The 25,977-nt window shown below is 44.4% G+C and overlaps 1 protein-coding gene across 1 annotated transcript in view; it reads right to left on the reverse strand.

Annotated features, from left to right (window-relative positions):
• Window positions 1–25,977, reverse strand: part of OSBPL8 (oxysterol binding protein like 8) — a 3,324,100-nt gene that overhangs the window by 419,505 nt on the left and 2,878,618 nt on the right. The window lies entirely within an intron of this gene.

A 25,977-nucleotide genomic window follows, 5' to 3' on the forward strand; every position in this document is an offset into this window, starting at 1 on the left:
ACCCTACAGTTGTTACACATGCCAGATACCTATCAGATCACTCAAAAATTTTGCTGAGTTTCGCTAAAGAAGTAAAAGATATCTTACGACAAAGAGGGTATAATTGGTCTCTGAATCCAAACTTGCTAAATAAGGATGACATATTACAAGAAATTTCAAACTACCTTAAAGATTTACTGGGTGGTTTAAATAAACATCAGAATGCCCCAGATATTGAATGGGCTGCAGTTAAAGCTCAAATAAGAGGGTCCTTTTGCAAAAAGCCTCTTATTAAAAAAAATATTAAATAAAGACATTCAAAACTTGGAATCCAAAATTAAACTACTCGATCAAGAGCTAATGTTAAACTTTAATGAGCAAACAGAGAAAGAGTTGCTTAAATGTCAAAGGGATCTCTTCTTAATTCAAAACTCTAGAGTAACATTTCAAGATTATAAGACTCTAGTTAAGTATGCTAATCATGCTCAAATGCCATCAAGAGTGCTGACTAGGATCATTAATCAATCAAAAACAAATGGGCAGATTTCAGAAATACAACTTAATAATAAGATATATCGTAAAACTGCAGATATTATTGATATCTTTGAGAAAATATATACTAATATTTAAGAGGGGCAGAAGGATATATCCTCTAATACAGTTTATGAACGATTTTTACACCTGATTAAGTTTCCAAAAATAGGAGAGGATTTTCAAAATGATTTGGTTAAACTGATATCAGAAGAAGAAATAATATATATAATTGAGCATATGAAACCAAAGAAATCACCAGGTCCTGATGGGTTGACAGTGGAGTTTTACAAGAAGTTTGCAGAGTCTATTGGTAAGATTCTTTCAGGTGTGTTTAACTATATAATTAGGAATAAAATTCATGATCCTCATCTTAATGCTTCCAAAACTATTCTTATACATAAAGTTAACTCAGATCCCCAGAATCCAGATAATTATAGACCGATATCATTAATTAACGTAGACATGAAAATTTTAACCTCAATTATAGCATTTAAATTGAAGAAAATCATGATTCATATAATATCTAAAGAACAGGCTGGATTTATGACAGGTAGACAAACAAGTGATAATACACTTTCATTACATACTATGATAGCACATGCAAAGCAAAATAATCTGAATATATATGCTCTTATAATAGATGCACAGAAGGCCTAAAGATAGGGTAGACACAAATTTTCTGTTTTATCTCTTACCTTATTTTAATATATCCCCGGAATTTGTTCAAATCTTACAAATTTTATATAGTAATCCTTATACTACACTGTATATTAACAGAAGTTTTTCCAAAAGAATACAGATTAGGTCGGGAACGAGACAGGGTTGTCCTTTGTCCCCTTTACTATTTAATATTTATCTTGAACCCTTGTTCTTATATATTAAGCAGAAGGTTTATCATAATGTCCCAATAATGTATTGAACTAAAATATTAATGGCAGCTTTTGCTGATGATCTGAATATTTATTGTGCATCTCCAATATCAGACACTGAGAAGATATTGAAAGCAGTTAATGATTTTTCAGAGGTTTCTAACTATAAAATTAATTTGGGGAAAACCAATATATTCCCTTTAAAGACACCTAAACCTTTCTCATTATTACCTTTAGTGGGGCAGGTAACATTCAAAGATAATATTAAATACCTTGGGGTTGTGTTTTCCACAGATAATAAAGACTTCTATAATAATAACATTAAAATAGTTTGGGAACAAATAGTTTCTGATTTTGTGAGATGGAAAAATTTGCACTTGCCAGTATTAGCAAAAGTTTCTATTATAAAAATGAATGTATTGCCACAGTTACTGTATATTTTTAGGTCAGCCCATTTATCTCTTTCAAGAACATTTTTTAAACAAATTCATAAAGATTTGGCTAAATTTATTTGGGAGCCAAAGAAAACTAGGGTATCTTATGACAAATTAATGACCCCAAAAAGTAAAGGAGGTCTGGAGTTGCCTAATTTTGAAACGTATTATCTGACTGTGAATTCTAATAGGATTTTAAGAATGGCCAATCATGAGATAACTAGTACTAAGTGGACACCAACTTGGCTAACCCTGAACTATCAATATATTTTAAAGTTGAACATTAATCCTAAAGCAATGCCCTTTCTAGGTAAAGATATTCTGAAGGTATATGGGATTGTGGAACACATTAAAACTGAAATATTATCTTTACAGAGTCTATTTCAATCACTGGATTTACCTTCAGCATATGATGGTCTTTCAGCCCTTTCACAGGAACCCAAATGTAAAGCTGAACAACCAATTAATTGATCTAAAGAAGTTTACATTAATTGTGAATTTAACTATGATCGATATATATAAACATCTGGATCAATCGCCCAACCAAATAAGACAAGAATTAAATTTACCTAAAAATTACCTGATTATTCTTAGACAAATTAGAGAATTTACTATAAGTTACCTACAAAACTTTAAACTGGATGAAGAGACTATAAATAAATGCTCTGAGTTGTGGCAAGCTCTCCAACAGGATATTAAATGTATAACAGCTATGAATAAATTAATTAAAGAACTTAAATTTCAAGGTAAAGTTTTGTTATCAAATTATTGGGAGGAGAAAATATTATTGACAGATAAAAGTAATATGTTAAAGGCAATTGAATTGACTATTAAATCAACTTCTCTTCAAAAACTGTTATATACACAGCTGATGATTTGGAATAATGCATATTATACACACCTTGCCCTGCATAAATTTAATTCTAAAAACTCTGCAACATGTCCATACTGCAAAACTCAACCGGCTGATCTTCTTCATATGTTCTGGAGCTGTAAGTGTGTTTACAAACTGTGGAATTCCCTTAAAATTCAACTTCAGAAAGTGGGCTACCAAAGTACAACACTGTCTTGGAAATTTATGATTTTGCATATTCCCCCGAAGGAACTCACCAGATCACAAAGTATAGTTCATATTAATATTTTCTTACTAATGAAGCTTTATATAGCTTCAAATTGGCTAGACCCAACTAAAACATCATGGCAAAACTTCAGAGTGTTGGTGACAAAACATATACTAGCTCATAAACTACTTTTAAGTTCACATAGTAATGGTATCAATAATCCGAAAATTTGGGAACAGATATTTAATATTATATTAGCATAAAACTTTTGAATTGAAGATAGTAATAATCATTGCTATATTTGGAGAGAAATGTCTAATCAAACTGTTCAATATTGGAAACTTACTAATTATTCCTGTGTTTTTCTTATATTTCTAATGTCTTATACGGAAGCATTCTTGTAAATATTGTATACTGTTTGGTGTGATTGTTACAGCATTAGTTAGTAGTTTGTAATTTATAATTTTGTATGAAAAGTATATAACAATAAAGATTTATTATGGAAAAAAAAAAAAAAAAAAAAAAAAGAAACATACCCCGTGATGAAATTCTTGGCTCACCTACTCAAAGACTACTTTCCAGGCAAACTGGAGCTATGCTACCTATTCCTTCAAGTTTGTTGCAGCCTAAGTCAAAGAACACCAAAACCATCAAAGCTCAACTGTTTAAGAAGCGTAATATCCAGAAATCACTGATCGAAGAGGCTACTTCATCCGTTGAGGGAAGGAGCGATAGTACGAATTCAGACAACAAAAGGTGTTGCTCAAATATGACAGATTACAAGTATTTGTGCTGAGCTGAGATTCTACTTGGTAAATTCTGAAGGAATGGAGTATAAGAGGAATCACAAACATCTTCTTCCTGTACTAGAACCATCACTATCACTGCAATCACAACATTGTATCTGTGATGCAAACTCTAAATCAAAGAATGAGTCAGACACAGTTTCCAAACCAGAATGTATTCAAAAGTCTGATTCTGTTTCAGAAAGTGATATGAACATTCTACAGGTTAACCATTTTGCAGAAACTATGCGAGTTGCTAAATCTAATTCCCAATTTTATGTCACACGATATGCAGCAACATCTAAACCAAATGTGAAATATGCAGCAACGTGGACTTGATTGTACATACCTGTTTAGTATTGTATAATGCATGTCTATGGATTATCTGTGATTTCTGCATGCTAAACAGTCTCATAACAATTGTATGGTCTGTTTCTCAAAGAGGGAGGATGTAGATCAGTGTAAAGTGTGTGTGCTTGTGAAGCATGCGAGGTTGTACATACATGTATATAACCTGCTCACGTGCACAAAGAAAAGTTATGTAAAATCCTACCATAACCATAGATGTCCTTCTTTTCCATGTTGCAGTATTCAACATATGTGTTTACTCCTCGTCCGGCCAGTATACAAAAGTTTTCAGTCCCTGTATGGTGCGTGGGACATCTGATCTGGCTCAACGAACGTGGGCTATAAAAATTATGTCTGCACGCACCAGCCCTCAGAACTGTAAGCCCCAGTCGGACCAGTCCTAGTACAGGCAATGCCAGTCCTGTGCCACCCAGAAAGGGAAATGTAGCCTAACAGGAGGGGAAGGAGGGTGGGAAGGAATATTATAACATGGAAGAGAAGGACATCTACGGTTATGGTAAGATTTTTACACAACTTTTCTATGTCCTTCTATTCCCATGTTGCAGTATTCAACATATGGGTGAGTGCCAAAGCTCACTGTGAAAGAGGTGGTGGTTGTGTAGAGGTGGTTTCCAGGAATCCATGAAGGATAGCCCTGGCAAAACCCACCTTGGCCCTGAAAACGTGGTCTAACTTTTAATGTTTGGTGAAGGTGTGCACTGATGACCAAGTGGCTGCTTCAAGAATGGTAGAGGTATCCAGACCTTTGAAGAAGGCTCCTTAGCCCTGGCGGAGTGTACTTTGACAGTGCCTGGCAGGGATGTCCCATGGTATTTGTAGCAGAAGGTGATGGCTTTATGGATCCAGGTATAGATAGTTTGCTTGGTTACTGCCGTCACTAGGGCTCTGGGGTGGAAGGAGACAAACAGTTGATCAGTCTGTCTGATGGGCTTGGTTTTATGCAGGTTAAACCTGAGCTGTCTGTGAACATCCAGGAAGTGAAGTACTCTCTCACTGTCTCCCTGTGGGTTAGGGAAGAAGGTAGGTAGGTGTATGGCTTGATTCAGGGACAGGCCATTCACCACCTTGGCATGAATGAAGGGTTAGTTCTAAGAGTAACCCTGTCATTGTGGAAAACTACGAAATGTGGGATAGCCATGACGGCTTGTAGCTCTGATACTCATCTGGTTGAGGTCAAGGCCACGAGTAGTGCCGTTTTCAATGTTCAGTATTTTAGGGTAGCTTTGTCTGATTGCTCAAATGGAGGGAGCGTGAGCTTTTCCAGAACACAGCTAAGGTCCCATGGGGGAGGGGATGGTTTTCTGGCGGGCCACAGGTGTAGAATCCCTTTGAGAAACAGCTTAGCTGGTAGTCTGGACACTAGAGGGGGTCCAGAAGAAGGCATACTGAAATAGCAGACAAGTGAGCTTTAGTTGAGGAATAGGCCAATCCTGTCTGTAGTAATTCACACAGGTAAGACAAAACTAGAGGGGTCTCACTTGCAAGTGGGTCCAACTGTCTTTTGTGACACCATACAGAAAATCTCTTCCACTTTGAAAGGTAAGATTTTCTTGTATTTGGTTTCCTGGCCTCCTGCAGGACAGTGAGCACGTCCTCACTGTAAAGGTGCCTGAAGGGAATCAGAATCCTATCAGCCACAGGGTTAGGTGCAGTGACTACCACTGTGGGTGTATTTAGGATCCCTTGTGCTGTGTAAGAAGGCCACTCTGAGGGGTAACTTGTGGTGATTGCCCTTAGACAGCTGTAAGAGTAGGGGAACCAATGCTGTCTTGGCCAAGTAAGGAGTCAACAACAAGATTTTTGGTCTGTCTTGCTGGATTTTCAGCAAGACCTTCTGGATGAGTGGGAAGGGTGGAAATGCATAGAGAAACTTCCCCTCCCAAGAGATTGAAATGTCATCTGTTTCCAGTGCCTGAGGATGTGATGTCCTGGTGCGGAATTTAGGAAGTTGCCTGTTGATGGAAGAGGCAAACAGGTCTATTTGAGGTGTATCTCGCCGGTGGACCAGATCCAGGAAGACATCCCTGTGAAGCATCCATTTGTGGTTGTTTGTGATGGTTCTGGTGAGATAGTCTGCCTGGGAGTTCTGTAGTGAGGGAATGTAGACTGCCTGTAGGGTCACTCCCTGTCAGGTGGCCAATTCCCATACTAGGACAGCTAGTCTGTAAAGTTAGTATGACTTGGTCCTTCCCGGTTTGTCAAGGTACCACAAAATTGTGGTATTGTTTGTGAAAGTCTTTAGTGGACCTTTCTGAAGATATGGTTAGAAGGCTCGAAGGGCCAGGAGAATTGCCCTCATCTCTCAAACATTGATGTGTTCTTGATAGTATGGCTCTGGCCACAAACCCTGCACTGCATGATGGCCCACAGTTGCTTCCCCAGCCCACGTCTGAGGCATCTGTGTGCATAATCTGTGTGGGTAGGGGTGGTTTGAGGGGAAGACCTGGACTGAGAGTCACTTGTGTCAACCACCACTGGATTTCTAATTTGAAGGAGGGGAACCCTGTACTCCAAGGGGTGGAAGTGTTGTGTCCAGGCTGACCGAAGGTACCACTGCAGCTTTCTCATATGAAGTCTTGCTAACGGTAACATGGAGACAGTGGCTGCCATGTAGATCAGGAGCCTGAGGTACTGCCTTGCTGTCAAATTCTGTCGACTGAAAGACCGGAAGTAGGTGTGCTGTCAAGTTTTCCACCTTTTGGAGGGGAAGGTAGGCTTTCATGACATCTGACTGAATTCTGCACTTCAAGAAGACAATGTCTTGAGTAGGCTCTATGTGGGATATTGGATAATTTATCTGGAATGCCAGAGACTGTATGAGGGAGATAAACAGGCGTGTATGTTGCAGGGGGGTTCCTTGTTGCCTACCTGTATCATCAGGCCATTCAGATAAAGGAATATCTGGATTCCCTTTGTCTTGCAGAAGGCAATCGCTGGAGCCAAACATTTGGTGAAAACCTTGGGTGCAGTGGAAGGCCCAAAGGGCAAGGCAGAGAATTGAAAGTGAGAAGGGCCCACCAAGAACCTCATGTATTTTCTGAAAGTGGGCTTTATGGGGATGTGAAGATAGCCATCCTTTATATCTAAGGTAGCCATAAACCCCTGGGGAATAAGAAGAGGAAAAAAGGGTTGGTAAGGTCAACATTCTGAAGGTTGGAACATTTAGGAATAGGTTGAGATATGAGAGATCTAGAATTGGTCTCCAAGGACAGTCTTTTCTTGAAACCCGGAAAATCTTGGAGTAGAAACCTTTTCATTTTGATGCGAGGGGGACTTGTTCTATTGTGCTTTGTGCCAGCAGTGCCTGTAGTACTGGCTGCAGGAAGTGTAACAGTATGGGGCAATCAGAATCTGAAGACCCTAGTTGAGAAGCTTTTTTTTTGAATAACTTTGGGAAGGAGTGGGGGAGAGGAAGCATAAAGTAACCCCTTGTGGGCTGGTTAAAGTAGGCATGCATGGGTGGGTACTTGTTCTGATGTGGAATCAAGAAGAACCACTTGCACTGGTTGTGTGGAGTCGCAAGAGTCCGTGCTTCCTCTTGCACTCTTCTTTCTTGGGGGGGTTCCTCTGGGAGCAGTTCCGAAGAACCCCTCGGAGGAACCCCACTGAGGGGGGGGGGGCCCTGGCCAGGCGCGAGGGCTCCATGCCCACAGGAACTGCCAAAGACCCTGCACCACCAGGCAGTTGTTTTGGAGGTGGTGGGATGCCTTTTTGCTTTGCGGCAATAAGCCAGGTCATGAAATACCCATTATAAAGGATTGAAAGGACCCATTTGTCTGAGGTGATGGATGTCCACACAGGGAGGAGGTGAGACAGGTGAACTGACAGGGAGAGAGAGAGAGAGAGAGAGAGAGGAGGCGGGGGTTGTAAGTTTGGCAGGTAGTCAGATGCTACCTGCCCTGTTTGAAAGAACGGTCTCTGGCTAGAGGGAGTTGCAGCTCTAGCTGGAATGGGTTGCTTTCTGGTATGTTTTCTAACTGTGTTTTAGCTGGGTAGTTTCTTTGAAATTTAGGGATAGGGGAGACTAGCAGGTGTTTCAAATCTTGCATTTCTTTCCCCTTTTGCCGAAGTGACTTAAACAAATCAGCCACGTTTGCACCAAACAAGGCTGTGTTGTCCAGGGGGAATCAATCAGCTTTGTCGTGAAATCTGGAAGGGGCTGCAGCCATAGGCAGAAGTACCTTCTTAAGGCAGCTGCTAATGCTGCTGACCTTGCTAAGACTTCAGCAGCATCATAACTGCACTTTATTGACTGCCTGGTAACCTGGGAGGGGAGAGCCAGAAGGGAAGATAGTGAAACTTTGACAACACAATCTGCTGCATCAGTTAACTCCTTGCAGACTTTCTCCACGAGTGATAAAGCATACTTAGCCATATGTGTCTGGTAGTTAGTAGCCCTGAAGGACAGAGTAGCAGAGGTGTAGATTTTCTTACCCAGATGCTCCATGGTTTTGCTATCTTTGTCAGCAGGCAGGATAGTGGTGGTGGGTAAACATTTAGATGCCTTATCTGTGGAAATGGAGATGGTGGCAGGGTCTGCTGGTGGACACTTGAAGGGATACTTTGCAGTCTCAGGGACTTTATAAAGTCTATCAGGCCTGCATGGAGCAGGTGGTTGCAAGTCAGGATTTAAGGATGCTGAGGAGAAGGCATCCAGGAAGGCAGACAGAATTGGGGGAATGGCAGACAAGCTTGGGGAATCCATCTGAATGTGGTCATAAATATCTTTTTTTGAACCTCAGTCATTTCAGAGGATTCCCACTTAAAATGCTCTTTCATCCTGGAGATGGTTTCTCCAAAAGTCAAATCCTCAGCTGGGGAATCAGGATCAACAGATTCTTCCTCTGGGGAACCATACCCCAAGGGAGAAGAAAGCTGTCGAAGTGTAAGAAAGTGAATCGTCAGATGAAGATTCAGAGAGATCTCCCCCTTCCCTCATAGTTGGGCCTGTGATTTGAGGTCTCTGACTCAGAATGGGAAGTGCGATGTTAGGGGTCCCTGCAGAAGTAGGCCGTAAGGCCATGAAGGCATTAAACAGACTTTGGCTGAAAGCCTGCCAGTCAGGCATGCTTTCAGTGGGAGCAAAGATATGTTTTCTTTTCTCTTTCTTTTTTAAAGGCCTGGTGGGTGTCTGAAGGGAAGAAAGCCTGGAGTCTGGAGACTGTAAGGAACCGGAGGGATCCACGGACCTACTGAAAGTGCTGCCCCCCCCCCCCCTCCGGCATCAGAAACCAATGCTGGTAAAGCCTCTACTGATGTTCCTTCCACAAGGGATTGTGCGGCTTCTGTGGAGGTACCTGCTATACCTGAGGCGGCGAGCCCGATTCCTCTACTAGGCCAACATCGACAACAGGCATGTTGGAGGAACTCTTCATCCCAAAAGCTATTTCTTTTAACCTTTGATTTTCTGAATACAAGTTAAGCATGTGCAGATGGCTGCAAAATGTTTTGGGCACGAATGCCTGACAAATGGAGCAGGCCTTGTAATCGTGCGACCATCCCAAACAAAAGAGGCACTGATCATGGGCATCCTTGTGACGTATCTGATGGCCGCACTTACACTTGCCCTTTCTGGATGACATGAACAAGCATTAAATGAAAGAAAAGGACTGAAAGATTCCCCAATGAGGCACTCATCTGATTTCTCGAATCTGACAGCCGTGAAGGCAGGAACACCTGGTGTTTGACTGGCGGCTGAGAAGTTCTGAGGGCTGATGTGTGCAGATGTCACTTTTATGGCCCACGTTCCTTGAGCAATGTCAGAAGTCCCACACACCATACAGGGACTGAAAACTTTTGTACACTGGCTGGATGTTTGCGAAGCAAGAGGAGTAAACCCATATGTTGAATATTGCAACATGGGAATAGAAAGACATCCTTAGTGCCACTTTGTTGAAGCAGCTAAGGAATAAGCATGCATGAACGTTTTCATTAAGTGTATATTAGTTACTTAAGTTAGAGTCAATAGTCAACAGTAATAATGTGTTTGCATGTAATAAAGCTGCTTAAAAAAACAGCGCATGAAGATTAATTTATTTGTGTCCTAACACAAAAGCGCGACAGAGCCTCTAAGAAACCAGGACAATACACAAACCTGAATGATTATCTGCAAATTGTAATCCCCCTTCCCATTCTGGCAAACCTTCAAGTCTTCCCCAGAATCTCTCTTTTCATTTCTCTCTTTGGCAACAGATCATCTCAGACAAATGGGCTCTGAGAGTGTATCCTTTGGAGTACAGATAAAAGTGGGAGTAATTTATTCCTTTTCAGGAACCAAATCCACCAAATCAAATTTATTTTTTCCTTCCTGTCATTTAGCATCTGCTGACTCATGAAGAAATGGCACCTGTTCCTCTTTTTCAAGGAACATTTCTATTCAAGAATGTTTGTGGTACCAAAGAAAGAAAGAAAAAAGGTTCAGGAAGACCAGTTATACATCTTTCCTTTCTCAATCGGTTTTGTGAAAATCATAAAGTTCAAAATGTTATTCCTTCTCGACCTGTTACTTATTTTCCCTTTTACTTTTGTGATAACTCTAGATTTACAGGATTCTTATCATCACAATGCTACAGCCTCAGGTTTCAATTTTAAGGTTTTCTGTGTCTGGATTACACCTTCTGATCTCTGCATTACGTTTGGATTATCCACTGCTCCAAGGATGCTAACAAAGTAAATCTCCAGTGACAGCCTATTGCAGGCTGCAGGTTACTCACATTTTTTTCTCACTTAATCGACTTGCTTATCTTTGAAGTCTTTTTCAAACTGTCAAGAATGTCTTACATGGTTAAGAGATCTTTTTCACAGAATGGGTTTACAGTAGTGCATCAAACTATCTTGTTTGACTCCTTCCCACAAGACTGCATTCCTGGGGTATCCCTTCAGTTCAAATAGCTTTTCTTCCACAGGAAAAAGTAGATCTGTACATAAATAAAGAAGTTATGTACCTACCATAATGTTCCATGTTAGTTGCCTTCTTCTCGCCTTCTTTCTTGCTGGTTGGTTCGGAGCCGATCCTAGGCTCCGACTCGGCCATCTTCAAAAGCTCGACAGCTGCTTACTGGCTCGAGGACCCCCTATATCCCATGATGCCTGGCGCTAGATACCCAGATCTTGTTTGGTAAGTCTAACTGCAGACATAATAATAAAGGAATCCTATCCTAGGATGCATAATCCTACTGCAGAGACTACTAGTCAGAAAGGAATAGCCAGAGAAGACTCAGCCAGTGAAAAATCAAGAAGAACTCTTCTCGGTCCACTAGGATAGGGGGATGGAAAGTGGGACGCAAGAAAGAAGGCGAGAAGAAGACAACTAACATGGAACGTTATGGTAGGTACATAACTTCTTTATGTTAAGTTGTCTATCTCTCCTTCATTCTTGCTGGTTGGGACAGCTTCCCTAGCACCTAAAATCCTGGGTGGCTCACCAAAATCAGCTCTGTTCCTGGAAACCAAATCCAACTTGTAAAACGAAATGAAAGTATGTGGGTTTGGCCCATTTAGCCGCAGCACAAATAGATTCCATGGGCAACCTAGCCTGAAAGGCCACCAAAGTAGCTAAAGCTCTGGTGGAGTGACCTTTAGGTTTAACTGGCAATTCTTTATTTCTGAGTTGATATATGAATGTGATGATAGAAGTCAACCACCTGGATAAGGTTACCTCGGAGACTGGGAGACCTTGTTTACCTACTGCATAAGACAGGAAAAGTTGATCTGATTTTCTAATGTCCTTGGTTCTTTGCAAATAAAAGCGTAGCTGCTTGTGAATATCTAACTGATGCAACTTATATTCCACCCTGTTGGAGTGGTTAGAGAAAAACACAGGAAGGTCTATGGACTGATTCAAGTTACTCTCTGAAGAGACCTTAGGAAGAAAGGACGGATTAGTCCTAAGAGCAACCCTGTCATTGTGGAACACGAGGTATAGGGGACGGATAGAAAGAGCCTGTAGTTCCGAAACTCTTCTGGCTGAAGTAATAGCTACCAGAAAAAGGGTTTTCCAGGATAAGAACTTCAATGAACAAGAAGCTGCAGGTTCGAAAGGGGGCAAAATTAGAGAAGCTAAAATCAAATTTAGATCCCACGGTGGTGGGGGATTTCTCACTGGGGGCCTCAGCAGAGTGGTTCCTTTGAGAAAGGCTTTACACAGCTTATGAGACATGATATTGTTTTCCGACAGGCCAATGTGAAAATTTGAAATTGCAGCTAACTGAACTCTAATTGTAGTGGAAGCGGACCCAGCAAGGAAGAGTTCCACAAGAAATTCCAAAATGTAGTGTACAGGGGCTGAAAAGGGGTCTATAATTTTGGCCTCTGCCCAGGAAGAAAAACGTTTCCACTTACTAGCGTAAGTTTTTCTGGTCGGAGACTTGTGTGATGACAAAATGATTTTGCGCACAGAGGGGGAGATATCTGGAAGCCTGGCTAAAGCTGGAAGTGGAGCAACTAAGCCGTGAGCTGGAGAGAGTGTAGGGATTGGTACAGCCCGCCCGAATGATGAATCAGGAGGTCTGGAATTAGGTCCAGAGTCCAAGGCTGCTCGAGAAGATAGCGATGCAGGAACGGGAACCATATTTGTCGAGGCCAGTAGGGAGCAATGAGGATCATTTTGCAACCCAATATGGTAGCTTTCTGAATTAGCTTCGGGATTAGGGGAAAAGGAGGGAATGCATAAAGAAGTCCCTGAGGCCAATCGTGGACTAGAGCTTCTCTGGGGGAATGCCCGGGAAGGAGAGAGAAGAAAGTGCTGCACTTGCTGTTGAAGGGGGTTGCAAAAAGGTCGCAGCAAGGTTGGCCCCATTTGCGGAAGATTTGGTCCGCAACTACCTGGTTCAGAGACCACTCGTGAGGCATGAGAATTGCTCTGCTCAGTCTGTCTGCTATGACGTTGGATCTCCCAGGGATGTGCGTTGCAATCAGAAACCATTGGGAAGAGATTGCCCATTGCCGGAGTCTGAGTGCTTCTCGACATAGGGGGTAGGACTTAGTTCCGCCCTGTTTGTTGATGTACCACACTACAGACATACTGTCCGTTTGAATTGCAATGGTCCCAGTAGGAAGAGAGTCCTGAAGAGCCTGCAACGCTAACAGCACGGCCCTCATCTCCAAGACATTTATGTGCAGATGGTACTCGTGAGGTTGCCAGGTGCCTTGGACTGTTCTGCCCTGATAATGCCCCCCCACCACCCAATCAGGGAGGCGTCCATGGTCACTGTAGCAACTGGAGGGGGGAGAACAAATGGTCTGCCGTGAAGCACTGATGTGGAGATCATCCACCAAGCAAGGTGCTTCTTGCATGCTTGTGTGATCATAATCATGTAAGACATGGAAAGTTGCTGGAAGAACCATTGGGTGAAAAGAAGCCACTGGAGAATCCTCATGCGAAAACGAGCTAGCGGGACAAGTACGATCGCTGCTGCCATGAGACCCAGAGTTTGAAGGACAAACCTGGCTTGAATTCTTTTGCATGCTAATAAAACCTTCACATGGTGACGAATCATTAACAACCTGTCTGGTGGGAGGCTCGCTAACATGTCTTTGGTATTTCAATTTGTGCCTATAAAGGTGATAGATTGACAGGGCGACAATGCAGACTTTTCAAAATTTATTGTGATACCTAGCCAGGAGCAAGTGTCGATAGTGCAGTCTCTGGCTCGCAGAAGGTGATGTCTGGTGGTAGCGGTGAGGAGCCAGTCGTAGAGATATGGAAACACCTGGAATCCCTGCCGTCTCAGGTGAGTGGTAACTACTGCCATACATTTGGTAAACACCCTGGGGGCTGTGGTGAGATCAAAGGGCAGAGCTCTGAACTGATAATAGCTGGCTCCCAGCCAGAAGCGAAGGAATCTTCTGGAGCGTCTGTCCATTTTGATGTGGTAGTATGCATCCTGAAGATCTATAGAGCACATCCAATTGTCCTGACCCAGGAAGGGCAAAATGGACTGTACCGTGACCATCCGGAACTTCGTTCTTTGCACAGACCTGTTCAGTCTGCTGAGATCCAGAATGGGTCTCCAGTCCCCTGTCTTTTTGGTACCAAAAAGAACCTTGAGTAAATTCTGGATCCTTGTTGGTCTGCTGGGACTTGCTGGATGGCCCTTTTTCTTAGCAGTTTTGAGACTTCTTGAACTGCTTGGTCCCTTAGATTGGGTGGAATGTCTGGAAGGGACTTGTTTGACCTTAAGGGGGTGTGAACGGAGGGAATTCTGTAGCCTCCGGATATAACGGACTGTACCCATTTGTCTTGTGTTATGTGTTGCCAGGCTCTTGGGTACAGCGATAATCTTCCCCCGACTGCCTCCAGAGGTGGGCAGCCGGGCAACCCTTCAGGGATGCTGGAAAGACTTCTCAGAGAAAGATTCTCTGTTGCCCTGATTTTGCGGACCCCCTCTGCCACGAGGGCGGCGTCTGTTATTGTTCCCTCCTCTGCCCCTGGGTGGGAACTCACCACGTGTGTCCAGCAAGGCTCCCTGGGATTTCTGGAACCACATCTTTCCACTCTTCTGACCCTTAGGATATGGTCTGGAAGGAGTGGAAAAACAGACTCCTATGGCAGAGACAGTCTTGCCTTCCTGCTCACACCTGGTAAGGGTATCTTTCACCTGTGATCCGAAGAGAGAGGAACCATCAAAAGGGGTGTTGGTGAAAGACAATCTGAAAGGTTCCGCAAAGTTACATAGCCGCATCCAAGCATGCCTCCTTAGGGCCCTGCCTCTGCCTGCAACTCTACTCGCACCATCGGCTGCATACGAAATGAGCCTCATGGAGGAGTTTACCACAGAATTAAGAGTCACCAGCTGGGAGGCTGCCTTAGCCTGGGCCCCCTCAGCTGATGGATCATGGAGGGTATCTCCAGGCTCTTTCAGGAGAACCCTCTGAAGACGGGTAAAATGGCACAGGTAATTCAGGGACCGCATGGAAAAGGTCGCTGAAGAGAACATCCGCTTCCCATATCTGTCCATCATCCTGGACTCCTTGTTAGGGGGATGGACAGATGAAGAAGTTTCAGCCAACTCCTTCTTTGTGGCTGCCGCTACCACCATGGCATCAACGGGGACACCTTTGGTCAAAAACTGTTTGTCGTGTGGTGCAGTAATGAATTTGGCAGGTCTTCTAGGGGTTGGTTCCACTGTGTCTGGAGCCGTCCACGCCTTCCGAGCCACCACAGACATCAGTGGGTCGAAATGCGGAGACACCCAGGAGGTGGAGGGTCGGGATCCAAATGCGTCCAGGAATACAGACTCATCCTCGGAAGGGCTTAGGGTAGTCCAGTTCCCCCTCTGTGTAAGCATTGCAAGGATGTCTGAGAAGGAGACATCTTCAGAGGGGGATCTTGGGGACTCTTCCGACTCCTCTAAGTCAGTATCCAATGTGACAGACTCGGGGGAGTCAACATGCTTCCTCTTGCATTTCCTATTGCTAGGTGGCTCCTCTGAATGATCAGGGGAGGCCTCGGAAGAGGAGGATACACCCAAAGGTGTGTCCTGGAGTGCTGGATCCCCACGCTTGGAGTCTAGAAGAGGGGCAGAGGCTGACGCAGGCACCCTAGGGGGAGGAGCCGATGGGGTCGATCGTGGGACTGACTCAGGGGCCAGTACACTCCTCATCACCTCGAAGACGTCCCCGCCCGGACGCAGAGAGGACTCTGGTTCCGAACAAACCAGAACCCCTCCCCGCACCGAGGGGGACAGCTCTGAGGCAGATGTGGGAGCCGAGCTCACCTGAGCCGAAGCCCCGAGGGGGAGAGTGGGGTCAGACAAGGGTCCGATGCCACTCACCCCCTCGGAGCAGACGAGGGAGTCTCGGCACCCAGATCCCTCCAGGGAAGGTACCATGGAAGGGATCGGAGCCGATGACGGAACAGAAGGAGAGGGTATCGGAGCCGACGGTTCCACGACTCGAACCCCAACGAACTTTGGCTCCGAGCTCATAGGATGAGTCAGAGGAGGAATATCTACAGCTGTGGATAGAGCCGACACCTGATGAGGGGGGCTGGACAACATTTTGGCTAGAGCCTTCAATTTTAACAGCCTACTGACCACTCTTTCCAAGTCATGGTCTGAAAGTCTAGAAGACCGAGAAGAGTGGGATGAGCGATGACTACGCTCCGATTGTAGCAGAGACGACTTCGGAGCCGAACGTATCGACTCCAGAGAAGGAGACCTGGATCTTTTTCGACTCTCAGACGGCTCCAAAGAACGTGTCGGAGCCGACTGGGAGGGAGGAACATCGGTTCCAGCCGGAGCCGAGATGGATTGTACGGCTTCACCCAATGAAGGTTCCGAACTGGGAGCCGAAGGTTTAGGTGGCCTGGAAGATTTCACAGGCTGAGCCTTCGCCGGTGAATCTTGGGGTTTAAGGAAACCCCTCAGGATCAATTTGTTTTTGTGCTCCTGCAGGACTCTTGGACTGAAAGCATGGCAGATCGAGCAAGAGTCCTGCAGGTGCACGGCGCCCAGACAATAAACACAAGAAGTGTGACCATCTGTCAGAGACATCTTCTGACAGCATGAGTCACACTTCTCGAATCCGGACGGTTTAGGATCCTTGGACATCCTGGAGGAAAACCAAGGACAAGAAAACACACACCGAAAGGTTAAAATAACTAACCACTAAAAACTACACAGTACAGCTACCACAACCAAACTGTAAGCACTACTACAAACAAAAAATAGAAGTTATGTCCTTACCATAACGTTCCATGTGGAGTGTTCATCTCGCCTTTGGTCTTACACATGGGTTCGGAGCCGATCCTCGGCTCCGTGTCGGCCGCTTGCAAGCTCTGCATCGAGAAGAAGCTCGAGACAACCTAATACCCACAATCCCCCTCTGCCTTTACCTCAGATCTAGTTTGCAAGCAAACCAGCAGCCAGAGAGAACACACTCATGCCAAAAATTACATAATCAAGAAATCATCTATATACATACATATATATATATATATATATATATATATATATATATATATGTATACACATGTGCATCATACAAATACAACCACTGCAAATGCAGAAGGAGAATACTCCAGACCAGGCACCAAATTGAACGTTCTTCCTGAGGGTGGGAGGGTGGGAATGTAAGAACAAAGGCGAGATGAACACTCCACATGGAACGTTATGGTAAGGACATAACTTCTATATGTGAGAGTGTTCAATCTACGCTTGTTCTTACACATGGGTAGTGTCCCTAGCTCCATGTTCCTGAGGAACTCATGGGAGAACGTTCTTGAGCACAGTGGAACCAAAGGTTGCCCTATCCCTAGAAACCCTGTCCACTTTGTAATGAGAGATGAATGTATGCGGTTTAGCCCAAGTAGCAGCTGCACAAATCGTGTCTAATGGTAGGCGAGCTGCGTGAGCCAGGATGTAGACACTGATCTTGTAGAATGTCCTTTAGGTTTGACAGATAAGGATTGATTTGAAGAATCATAAACGTATATAATACAATCAGTTAGCCATTTGGAAAGAGTTCGTTTAGTAACCGCTACACCTTTCCTGCTGTCAGCAAAGGCTACAAAAAGTTGATCAGATTTCCTGTGATCCTTTGTTCTATCCAAATAAAACCTGAGTTGTCTATGGACATCCAACTTGTGTAACATATACTCTAACTTATTAGTGTGATTCTTGAAAAAGGTGGGTAATTCAATGGACTGATTAATGTTATTGGTAGAGCAAACTTTGGGGAGAAAGGATGGATTAGTGCGAAGAGATACTCTGTCAGAATGGAAGATCAAATAAGGGTGTTTAATAGAAAGAGCCTGAAGCTCAGACACTCGCCTAGCGGATGTAATGGCTACCAAGAAGAGAGTCTTCCACGATAAAAACTTCAATGGGCAAACGGAGGCTGGCTCAAAAGGGGCAACATCAATTTAGATAGTAAAGGTTCAGATTCCAAGGTGATGTAGGAGTTCTAACTGGTGGTCTAATATGAAAAGATCCTTTTAAAAGGCCTTACAAAGTCTGTGAGCCATAACAGGTGCCCCACATTCTTCCACATGAAAGTTGGAAATGGCAGCCAATTGCACTCTTAAAGTGGCAGGAGAAGCTCCTTCATGGAACAATTCTGTTAAAAACTCCAAGATCTTGTTTAACGGAGCTATGACAGGGTCCAAATGATGTGAATTGCCCAGAAGACGCAAACGCTTCCATTTACTGGTGTAGGTCTTTGTAGTGGAAGCTTTATGAGAAGCCACTAATATATTCTGAACTGCGGTGTAAGAGAATCAGACCTGGCTAAAAGCGGAGCAGCCAAGCTGCTAGATGGAGTGATTCGAGAGGGTGAGGAACTCCTGACGAGTGAGTCAGTAGATCTGGCTCTGGGCCCAGAATCCAAGGTCCCCGAATGCGGTGTTGCAACAGAAAGGGAACCAAATTTGACGAGGCCAGAATGGGGCAATGAGGATTATCGTCCTTTGAAGGTTGTTGGCTTCTGCAGAAACTTTGCAATCAGGGAAAGGGAGGAAAAGCGTACAGGAGACCCGGGGCCAATCGTGCACCAGCGTCCCTGGGGACTTCCCTGGAGGGGTAATAGGGCAAAGTAGCTCCTGCATTTGGCGTTCATTGGAGATGCAAAAAGATCGCAGGAAGGCTGGCCCCACTTGCGAAAAATCATCTTCGCAATTGACTGTTTGAGGGACCACTCGTGAGGCAACAGGATTGCTCTGCTCAGCCTGTCGGCTATGACGTTGGATGACCCCGGGATGTGCGTTGCGATCAGAAAGCGACCCGTGGACTCCGCCCATTGCCAAATTCTCATGGCCTCTCTCTGCATAGCTGATAAGACCTGGTTCCCCCTTGCTTGTTTATGTACCAGACTACAGACATGTTGTCTGTCTGAACTGCAATAGTCCCTAGAGGAAGAAGGGGAGCAAAGTGTTGCAACGCTAGAAACACTGCCCTCAACTCTAGAACATTGATGTGCAGATTGTACTCCAAATTGGTCCATTCGCCTTGGACTGTCTGTCCCTGAAAGATGCCCCCCCACCCTATCAGGGAAGCGTCCGTGGTTACCGTCGCTGTCGGCGTGGGTAGCACAAATGGTCTTCCGCTGGAAAGGTTGCAAGTCTGAAGCCACCAGGTTAGGTGTGATTTGCATGTGTTTGTAATCAGAATTTCGTGTGTCAGAGGTAGCTGTTGGAACGAACATTGTGCAAACAGTAGCCATTGTAGAACTCTCATGTGCAGTCTTCCCAATGGTATCGCAATGAGAGAAGCTGCCATGAGACCCAAGACCTTCAGAACCAGCTTTGCTGGGGATTATTTGGATGACAGAAGGAGAAATGTGGCTTTGTAGTGAGACTATCCTTTCTGGAGGGAGCCTTAGAATTAAATGATGCGTATCTAATTCCGCTCCTATTAATAAGATATGCTGTGATGGCTGTAGTAAAGATTTTTCAAATTTACGGAAATTCGAGGTGAACACAAAGTTGTAGAGTGTAATCCCTGGCCTGTATCAGTTGGCCTTGGTGGTGGCAGAAAGGAGCCAGTCGTCCAGATACGGAAACACCTGGAATCCTAGGCGTCTCAGATGAGACGCTACCACTGCCATGCATTTGGTGAAAACCCTGGGGGCTGAGGTCAGACCAAAGGGCAGGGCTCGAAACTGATAGTGACTGGCTCCCAGCCAAAAGCGCAAATGATCCCTGGACGCCCTGGCCATTTTGATGTGGTAGTATGAGTCCTTCAGATCTATTGAGCACATCCAGTCGTCCTTCTGTAAGAATGGAAGGATCGATTGAAGCGTGACCATTCGGAATTTTTCTTTCTTGACAAAGGTGTTGAGGTTGCTTAGGTCCAGAATCGGCCTCCAGTCCCCTGTCTTCTTTGGAACTAAAAAGAACCTTGAGTAAGTTCCGAATCCTATTTGGTCCACTGGGACTGGTTGGATGACTCTTTTTCTAGCAGCTTTGAAATTTCTATAGCTGCTGGGTCTCGCAGATGGGGCGGCAAATCTGGGAGTCTTTTCTTTGGAATGGGAGTGGATAGAAAGGGTATTCTGTAACCTCTGGTAACCACGCTTTTTACCCAGTTGTCTGTAGTAAGATTCTGCCAGGCCTGAGGGTATAAAGCTAAGCGACCCCGACTGCCTCCAGAGCAGGACAGTCGGGCCTCCTCTCAGGAGTGCTGGAAGGTTTTCCAGGGGTGTATCCCTGTCACCTTGGTTTTGGACCCCTCTGCCGCCAGGGCGGCGTCTTCCACCTCTGCCCCTCCTCTGCCTCTAGAGGGCATCACCCTGTGCCTGGGAAAGATCCTTGGGGTTTCGAAACCACATTTTCCACCGCGTTGCCCTTTGGGGTGCGGTCTGGATGGGGTGGAAAACGGACTCCGACAGCAGACAGAGTCTTTCCCTCCTGTTCACACCGGGTAAGGGTCTCCTTTACTTTGGGGCCAAAGAGAGTGGCACCATCAAATGGGGCATTAGTAAAGGAAGACTTGAAGGCTTCCAAATGAACATAAGCGCATCCAGGATTGTCTGAAGAGCAATCGCTGAAGCTGCTGCCCTACTCGATCCTTCGACTGCGTATGATATCAGCCTCATGGATGAGTTAACAATGGATGTAAGGGTATTGAGATGTGCTGTAACTTTCTCTGAAACAGCAGCATCTGTAGTACCCTGGAGGGTATCTCCCAACTCTTTGATTAGATCCCTCTGTAGACGTGTAAAATGGGTCAAATAGTTCAGGGATCGCATAGAAAAATCCGTTGAACTAAAAATGCTCTTCCCGCATCTGTCCATAGTCCTAGAATCTTTGTTAGGCGGATGGACAGATGAGGAAGATTCCGACATCTCCTTTTTCGTGGCCGCTGCCACCACCATGGCCACTGGAACTCCCTTTGTGAGGTAAGCCTTGCCTTGGGGTGCAGTAATGTACTTATTAGGCTTTCTAGGGACTGGTTCCACCGTGTCAGGTGTCTCCCACGCCCTTCGAGCAATCAGCTCCATTGACTCATCGAAGGGCGGAGTGACCCAGGAGGAGGAAGGGCGAGCACCGAATGCCTTCAGCAAGACTGACTCATCCTCAGAAGGGGGAAGGGACTGCCAATCACCTCTCTGCTTTAGGATCTCCAAGATGTCAGAAAAGGAGACATCTTCTGAAGGTGACTTTGGGGACCCTTCTGACTCATCCAAGTCAGTATCGGATGTCAAAGATTCTTGTGGAGAATCTAAGTGTCTCCTCTTACACAATCTTTTCCTAGGGACTTCTTCGGGGGGGGAGCATCCGAAGAAGCCTCCAAGGAAGAGGGGGCACCCTCCAGGGGTGGCTGAGACACCGGTGCTCGACGCTTGGATGTGACCATTGGTGCAGAGGAGGATAACGGTCCTTTATGGGGAGGAGAGGCTGCTTCTACTGATGTGGTTGTCTGGGTAGACAACACCTTCCTCATGAGATCGAAGGCCCCGGGTCCCGAGTCGAGGTATCTCCCGGTTCAAGAAATGGGAAGAATCCCGAAACAGGCACCGAAGGCATCGACCTCGAGGACGGAGCCGAGTCGATCCGAGCCGAGGCCCCGAGAGGAAGAGTCAGAATCGAAACATCGGTTCGACTCTCGGCCCCGGAACCAAGGATGGATCTTCGGCTCCGAGACTCCGGTACCGGATCTGACGGAGTCGAGGTGAACGGAGCCGACCGAGAAAAGGACGGTTCTGGCACCGAGGGCTCCACAATCAGTAGATCAGCCTCTTCCGGCTCCATAGACTGGACAGGTCTCGGAGGAGGAAGAGATGGAGATAATGGAAGGCCTTCAAGTTTCGACACCAATTGGGTGGAAACCGAGATAAGTTTGGATAAGGCCGTATTCTCCAGTAATTTCTGCACCACGCGGTCAACATCGGTGTCGGAGAGGGCCCTGGAAGAACGGGTCGAAGGAATCGAAAACGGAGCCGACCTCAACAGTGTCGGGGGAGGGAGCTCCATCACCGGTTCCAAGACTCGAGGCTCGGAAACTGACAACAGTTGAACACTCGGCCCCGAAGTCTGTGGAACCGGTGATCTAACTTTAGCTGAAGAGCTCGGAGCCGATGACTTGGGCTCCGACGTCTTCGATTCCTTCGAGGATTTGGATGCCTGGTCTGAAGCATCCAGAGCCTCTTGAAAGGCAGGTTTTAACAAACCCCTATCCATTAGTTTCCTGCGCCTATCTGTCATGACCCTCCCACTGAAAGAATGACAAATAGAGCAGTCTTCTTGCAGATGGAGAGGGCCAAGACAGTAGACGCAGGAACTATGATTGTCAGTTACTGACATCTTTTGCCCACATTGGCAACGCTTAAAACCCGATTTAGCCTTTTCAGACATGTCACTCTAATAGAAACTGAAAAGTCAAGTCCAGTAAAGAAGTCAAGTCCGGTGAAATTGTCGAATCCAGTAAGGTAGTCAATCCGGTAGTCAAATCCAAGTAAGGGGTGGTAGGCCCCGAGGAGAACTCTAATAAGTTTTAAATAAACTTAACGGAACCGAGAATCCCTCAACCTTACCACACACACACAATATATCACTAACAAACTTTTTATAATAAAATTACTAAGAAATATACAAGAATAAATTCTTAATCTTATCTTAGGTGCTCTAGCTCGACCCAGTGATGCGAACGCTGCAGCGGCAAACTAGATCTGAGGTAAAGGCAGAGGGGGATTGTGGGTATTAGGTTGTCTCGAGCTTCTTCTCGATGCAGAGCTTGCAAGCGGCCGACACGGAGCCGAGGATCGGCTCCGAACCCATGTGTAAGAACAAACGGCGAGATTGAACACTCTCACATCTATAGTTAACTATCACTAAACACTAACTGATAATAAAGATATATTTTTTTTTTTTTAAGAAGGAGATAGAGAGAAAAGGTTATCCTCTAACTTAAACGAAAAACCTTTCTGTGGTAAGGAAAGGGAGAGAAAGTGGGGAGGGGAAACTCTCTAACTTAAACGAGTTTCTTGGAAAAGTAATCGGGATCTAGAGAAAACTAGCTACAATACAACAGTCTAATCTAACGACTAATTCAACACTAAAACCTAGCAGTTCTGACAAGAAAAAATACAATAATAAAGTTTTATACGACCTGAGCCAGTAGAACAACCTCGCATCAGAAGCGGCAAACGAGATCTGGGTATCTAGCGCCAGGCATCATGGGATACAGGGGGGCCTCGAGCCAGTAAGCAGCTCTCGAGCTTTTGAAGATGGCCGAGTCGGAGCCAAGAATGGGCTCCGAACCAACCAGCAAGAATGAAGGCAAGATAGACAACTTAACATCTATTCTTCAGTTTTTCCACTCAGTCCAGGACTTCAGCAAGGGAATTTTCTCTTGGTAGGGTTCATGGCATCTACTATTTTCATTGGTACATAGATAAGTACTAGGTTAGGTGCCTTTGAGGGCCATTTTAAGCCTAGCCAATTTCCCTTATCTTTTTGTGCTTGAAATAACCTATCCCATTTGGTTATAGATTAGCCTTACTCGTCACGTTTGATAATTATATTCTACCCTTAATGAAAATAAATAGGACCATACCATTTATAATTTGAGGGGACCCATGCATGGGATAAAGCATTTAGGAATGGACTCTGTCTGTCAGTAGTACAGGGGACAGACCTGGAGTAAATTTTCTGTTTCCCATCCGTAGAACTAAACTGCACTTGAAAATGGTCAGGGACGAACTTTGTTTTATGTGGATGGGTAGTCTGTCCCACAGCAATCCTCTGCAAAATACACCTATCACTCCAAACCATTCTGTTGATGTTGCAGAAAAGGTTTAGATCCCTATGCAGAGCATTTCTAACACCATTTGACTTGATGTGCAGTAAATTCATCAGTAATGGGTTGAGAGAATGTCTTGTGTGTCAGACACAGGTCATCTCTTAGCAGTCTGTAGGATACCAACATGATTCCTCTAGTCAGAGTTCACATGAGAAAGATTAATTTGTAACTAAAATCTGTATGGTCCATACACCTCCTGACATTTCAAGTACTAGTTTCTGGATTTGTAAAAAGAGAAATGCTTTGGTGAAGACACCAGTTTTAGCTCAATTCAGGTCTCCCATTCTCACTTCCAGCTGCAGTACAGTCTGTAATCATAAATGCCTCAGATTTTGCTTAGGGAGCTGTATCTTTAGGGGGTAAAGTGCAGGGTCTTTGGAACAAAAATGACAGACCAATCAAATAACCATAAAAGAGAAATTGGCAGTCATAAATGCACACATTTTCAATCATCTGTGGTTCTCAGGGCTTCTACAAGTAATTTCATACAAATTCTCAGTGATGTGGTACATAAACAGGAGGTTCTGGATCTTACCCTATGAGCAGATTAGACATGGTAACATGGGGTATATCAATTCAGCACAATCTCACTCTACGGGTGTCTTACATTCTATAAGAGCAAAACATTGTGGCAGGCAAGGTGAACAGGACCAGGACAGATCCTCATGAATGGAAACTGAACCAATGGGTTTTCTAGGATTTGATCCAACTGTGCAGAACAAACTGGGTAGCTCTTTTTGCCTCCATGTACAAACAATAGCAACATTTTGCTCCAGGGCTCCTTGCAAGCAAGTCTGGAAAACAAATGCATGCTCTTCCTTGAATGAGAATGCTGCTGTATGCTTTACCACAGATATCCAGGTTCATTCTGAAGCTTCAGGGCTCTCCGGACATCACTATGATGACTCCCTCATAGGCAGGCAACAGTGGTTCTCTCTTCTTTTAGAAATAGCCACGGGCATATGGGAACAAGCAATGGGTATGAGACCCTCCTGGTATAGTTTTTCTACCACAAAAGCATACTTGCTCACTGATTTTGAGGAATCAGACTGTAAACTCTATGATGTCTTTCAGACCTCTTTAAAATTCCTTGTAGCTTAAGACATCTAACAAAGTTAGTGTGAGCCACTACTCAATAATCTCTAAGTGAACTAAGAGACCAATGGTAGTCAGAACGATGAAAGCAAAGTAAAATGAAGAATATAAGGAAAGCTAGTGCTACCTACATCACAGTCTATCATGCCGAAAGACATGTAATAGCTTTTGCAAAGAAGACAGCCAGTACTGAGAAAAATGTGGCTACAGAATGGATTATCAAAGGTGGGTATGTTCCAATGATATGATTTACTATTACAATGACTATCCACAAATAAGATTTTTACTTTTGTTTTTCAGAAGCTCTGTAGTTTGCCTTAGATTAACAACCACTTCAACTAAACACTGCAATTTTATGTACACTCCATGACAAAACCCTGAGGCACACAAATGAGACTCAGTGTGAAAATGTATAACTCTTTCAGGCATCAAATCTCACTGTACACCTTGTCAAAGTGTTTTGCAAGGGGGGGGGGAGCAGTCACTGTGAAGGGTTGTGCCCCTGCTCACCTATGTTATTTAATACATATACATAAATATTAACTCTGAGATCACTGTACCATGGAGTAAGGGGAATATTCAAGGTAATGCAGTCTTCACCTTGTTGTGTGTGCACATGCAAGTGCTTGCAGGAGCACTCTTGTATTTGCACTTTAGTGACTGGAGTCCTGTGACTCATTTTTAAGTCTTTCATATTCAAATACAGACGGCGCAGTGGTGCAGCAGTTAACATTGTCGTGTCACAGCAAGAAGTTCTCCAGTTTGATTCTCGGCTGGAGTGCCTTCTGTGCAGAGTCTGCATGTCCTCCTTGCATTTGTGTGGGTTTCCTCAGACATTACAAAAACATGCGTCTAGAGCATTTCTCCCCGGGCCTCTGCTTAAAATTGGCTCATTCCAAGTCAGACTTTCCTTGTAAACAAATGCTAAATAAAATAAATAAATAACATCATTTTATATAAAAAACAAATACATATTTAGTCTAGTATGCACCTATGAGCTATGAACTGCATATCACAGTCTAAATCTAAATATTAAAACTGAAAAACAATAACGCAACTGATATGCAGTTCTCGTGATGAAGACATCACCCTAACTAAGCACACTTTTCATC

This window comes from Protopterus annectens, chromosome 11.part0 (genome assembly GCF_019279795.1).
Source record: "Protopterus annectens isolate FY-2018-M chromosome 11.part0, PAN1.0, whole genome shotgun sequence".
NCBI lineage: Eukaryota > Metazoa > Chordata > Ceratodontiformes > Protopteridae > Protopterus > Protopterus annectens.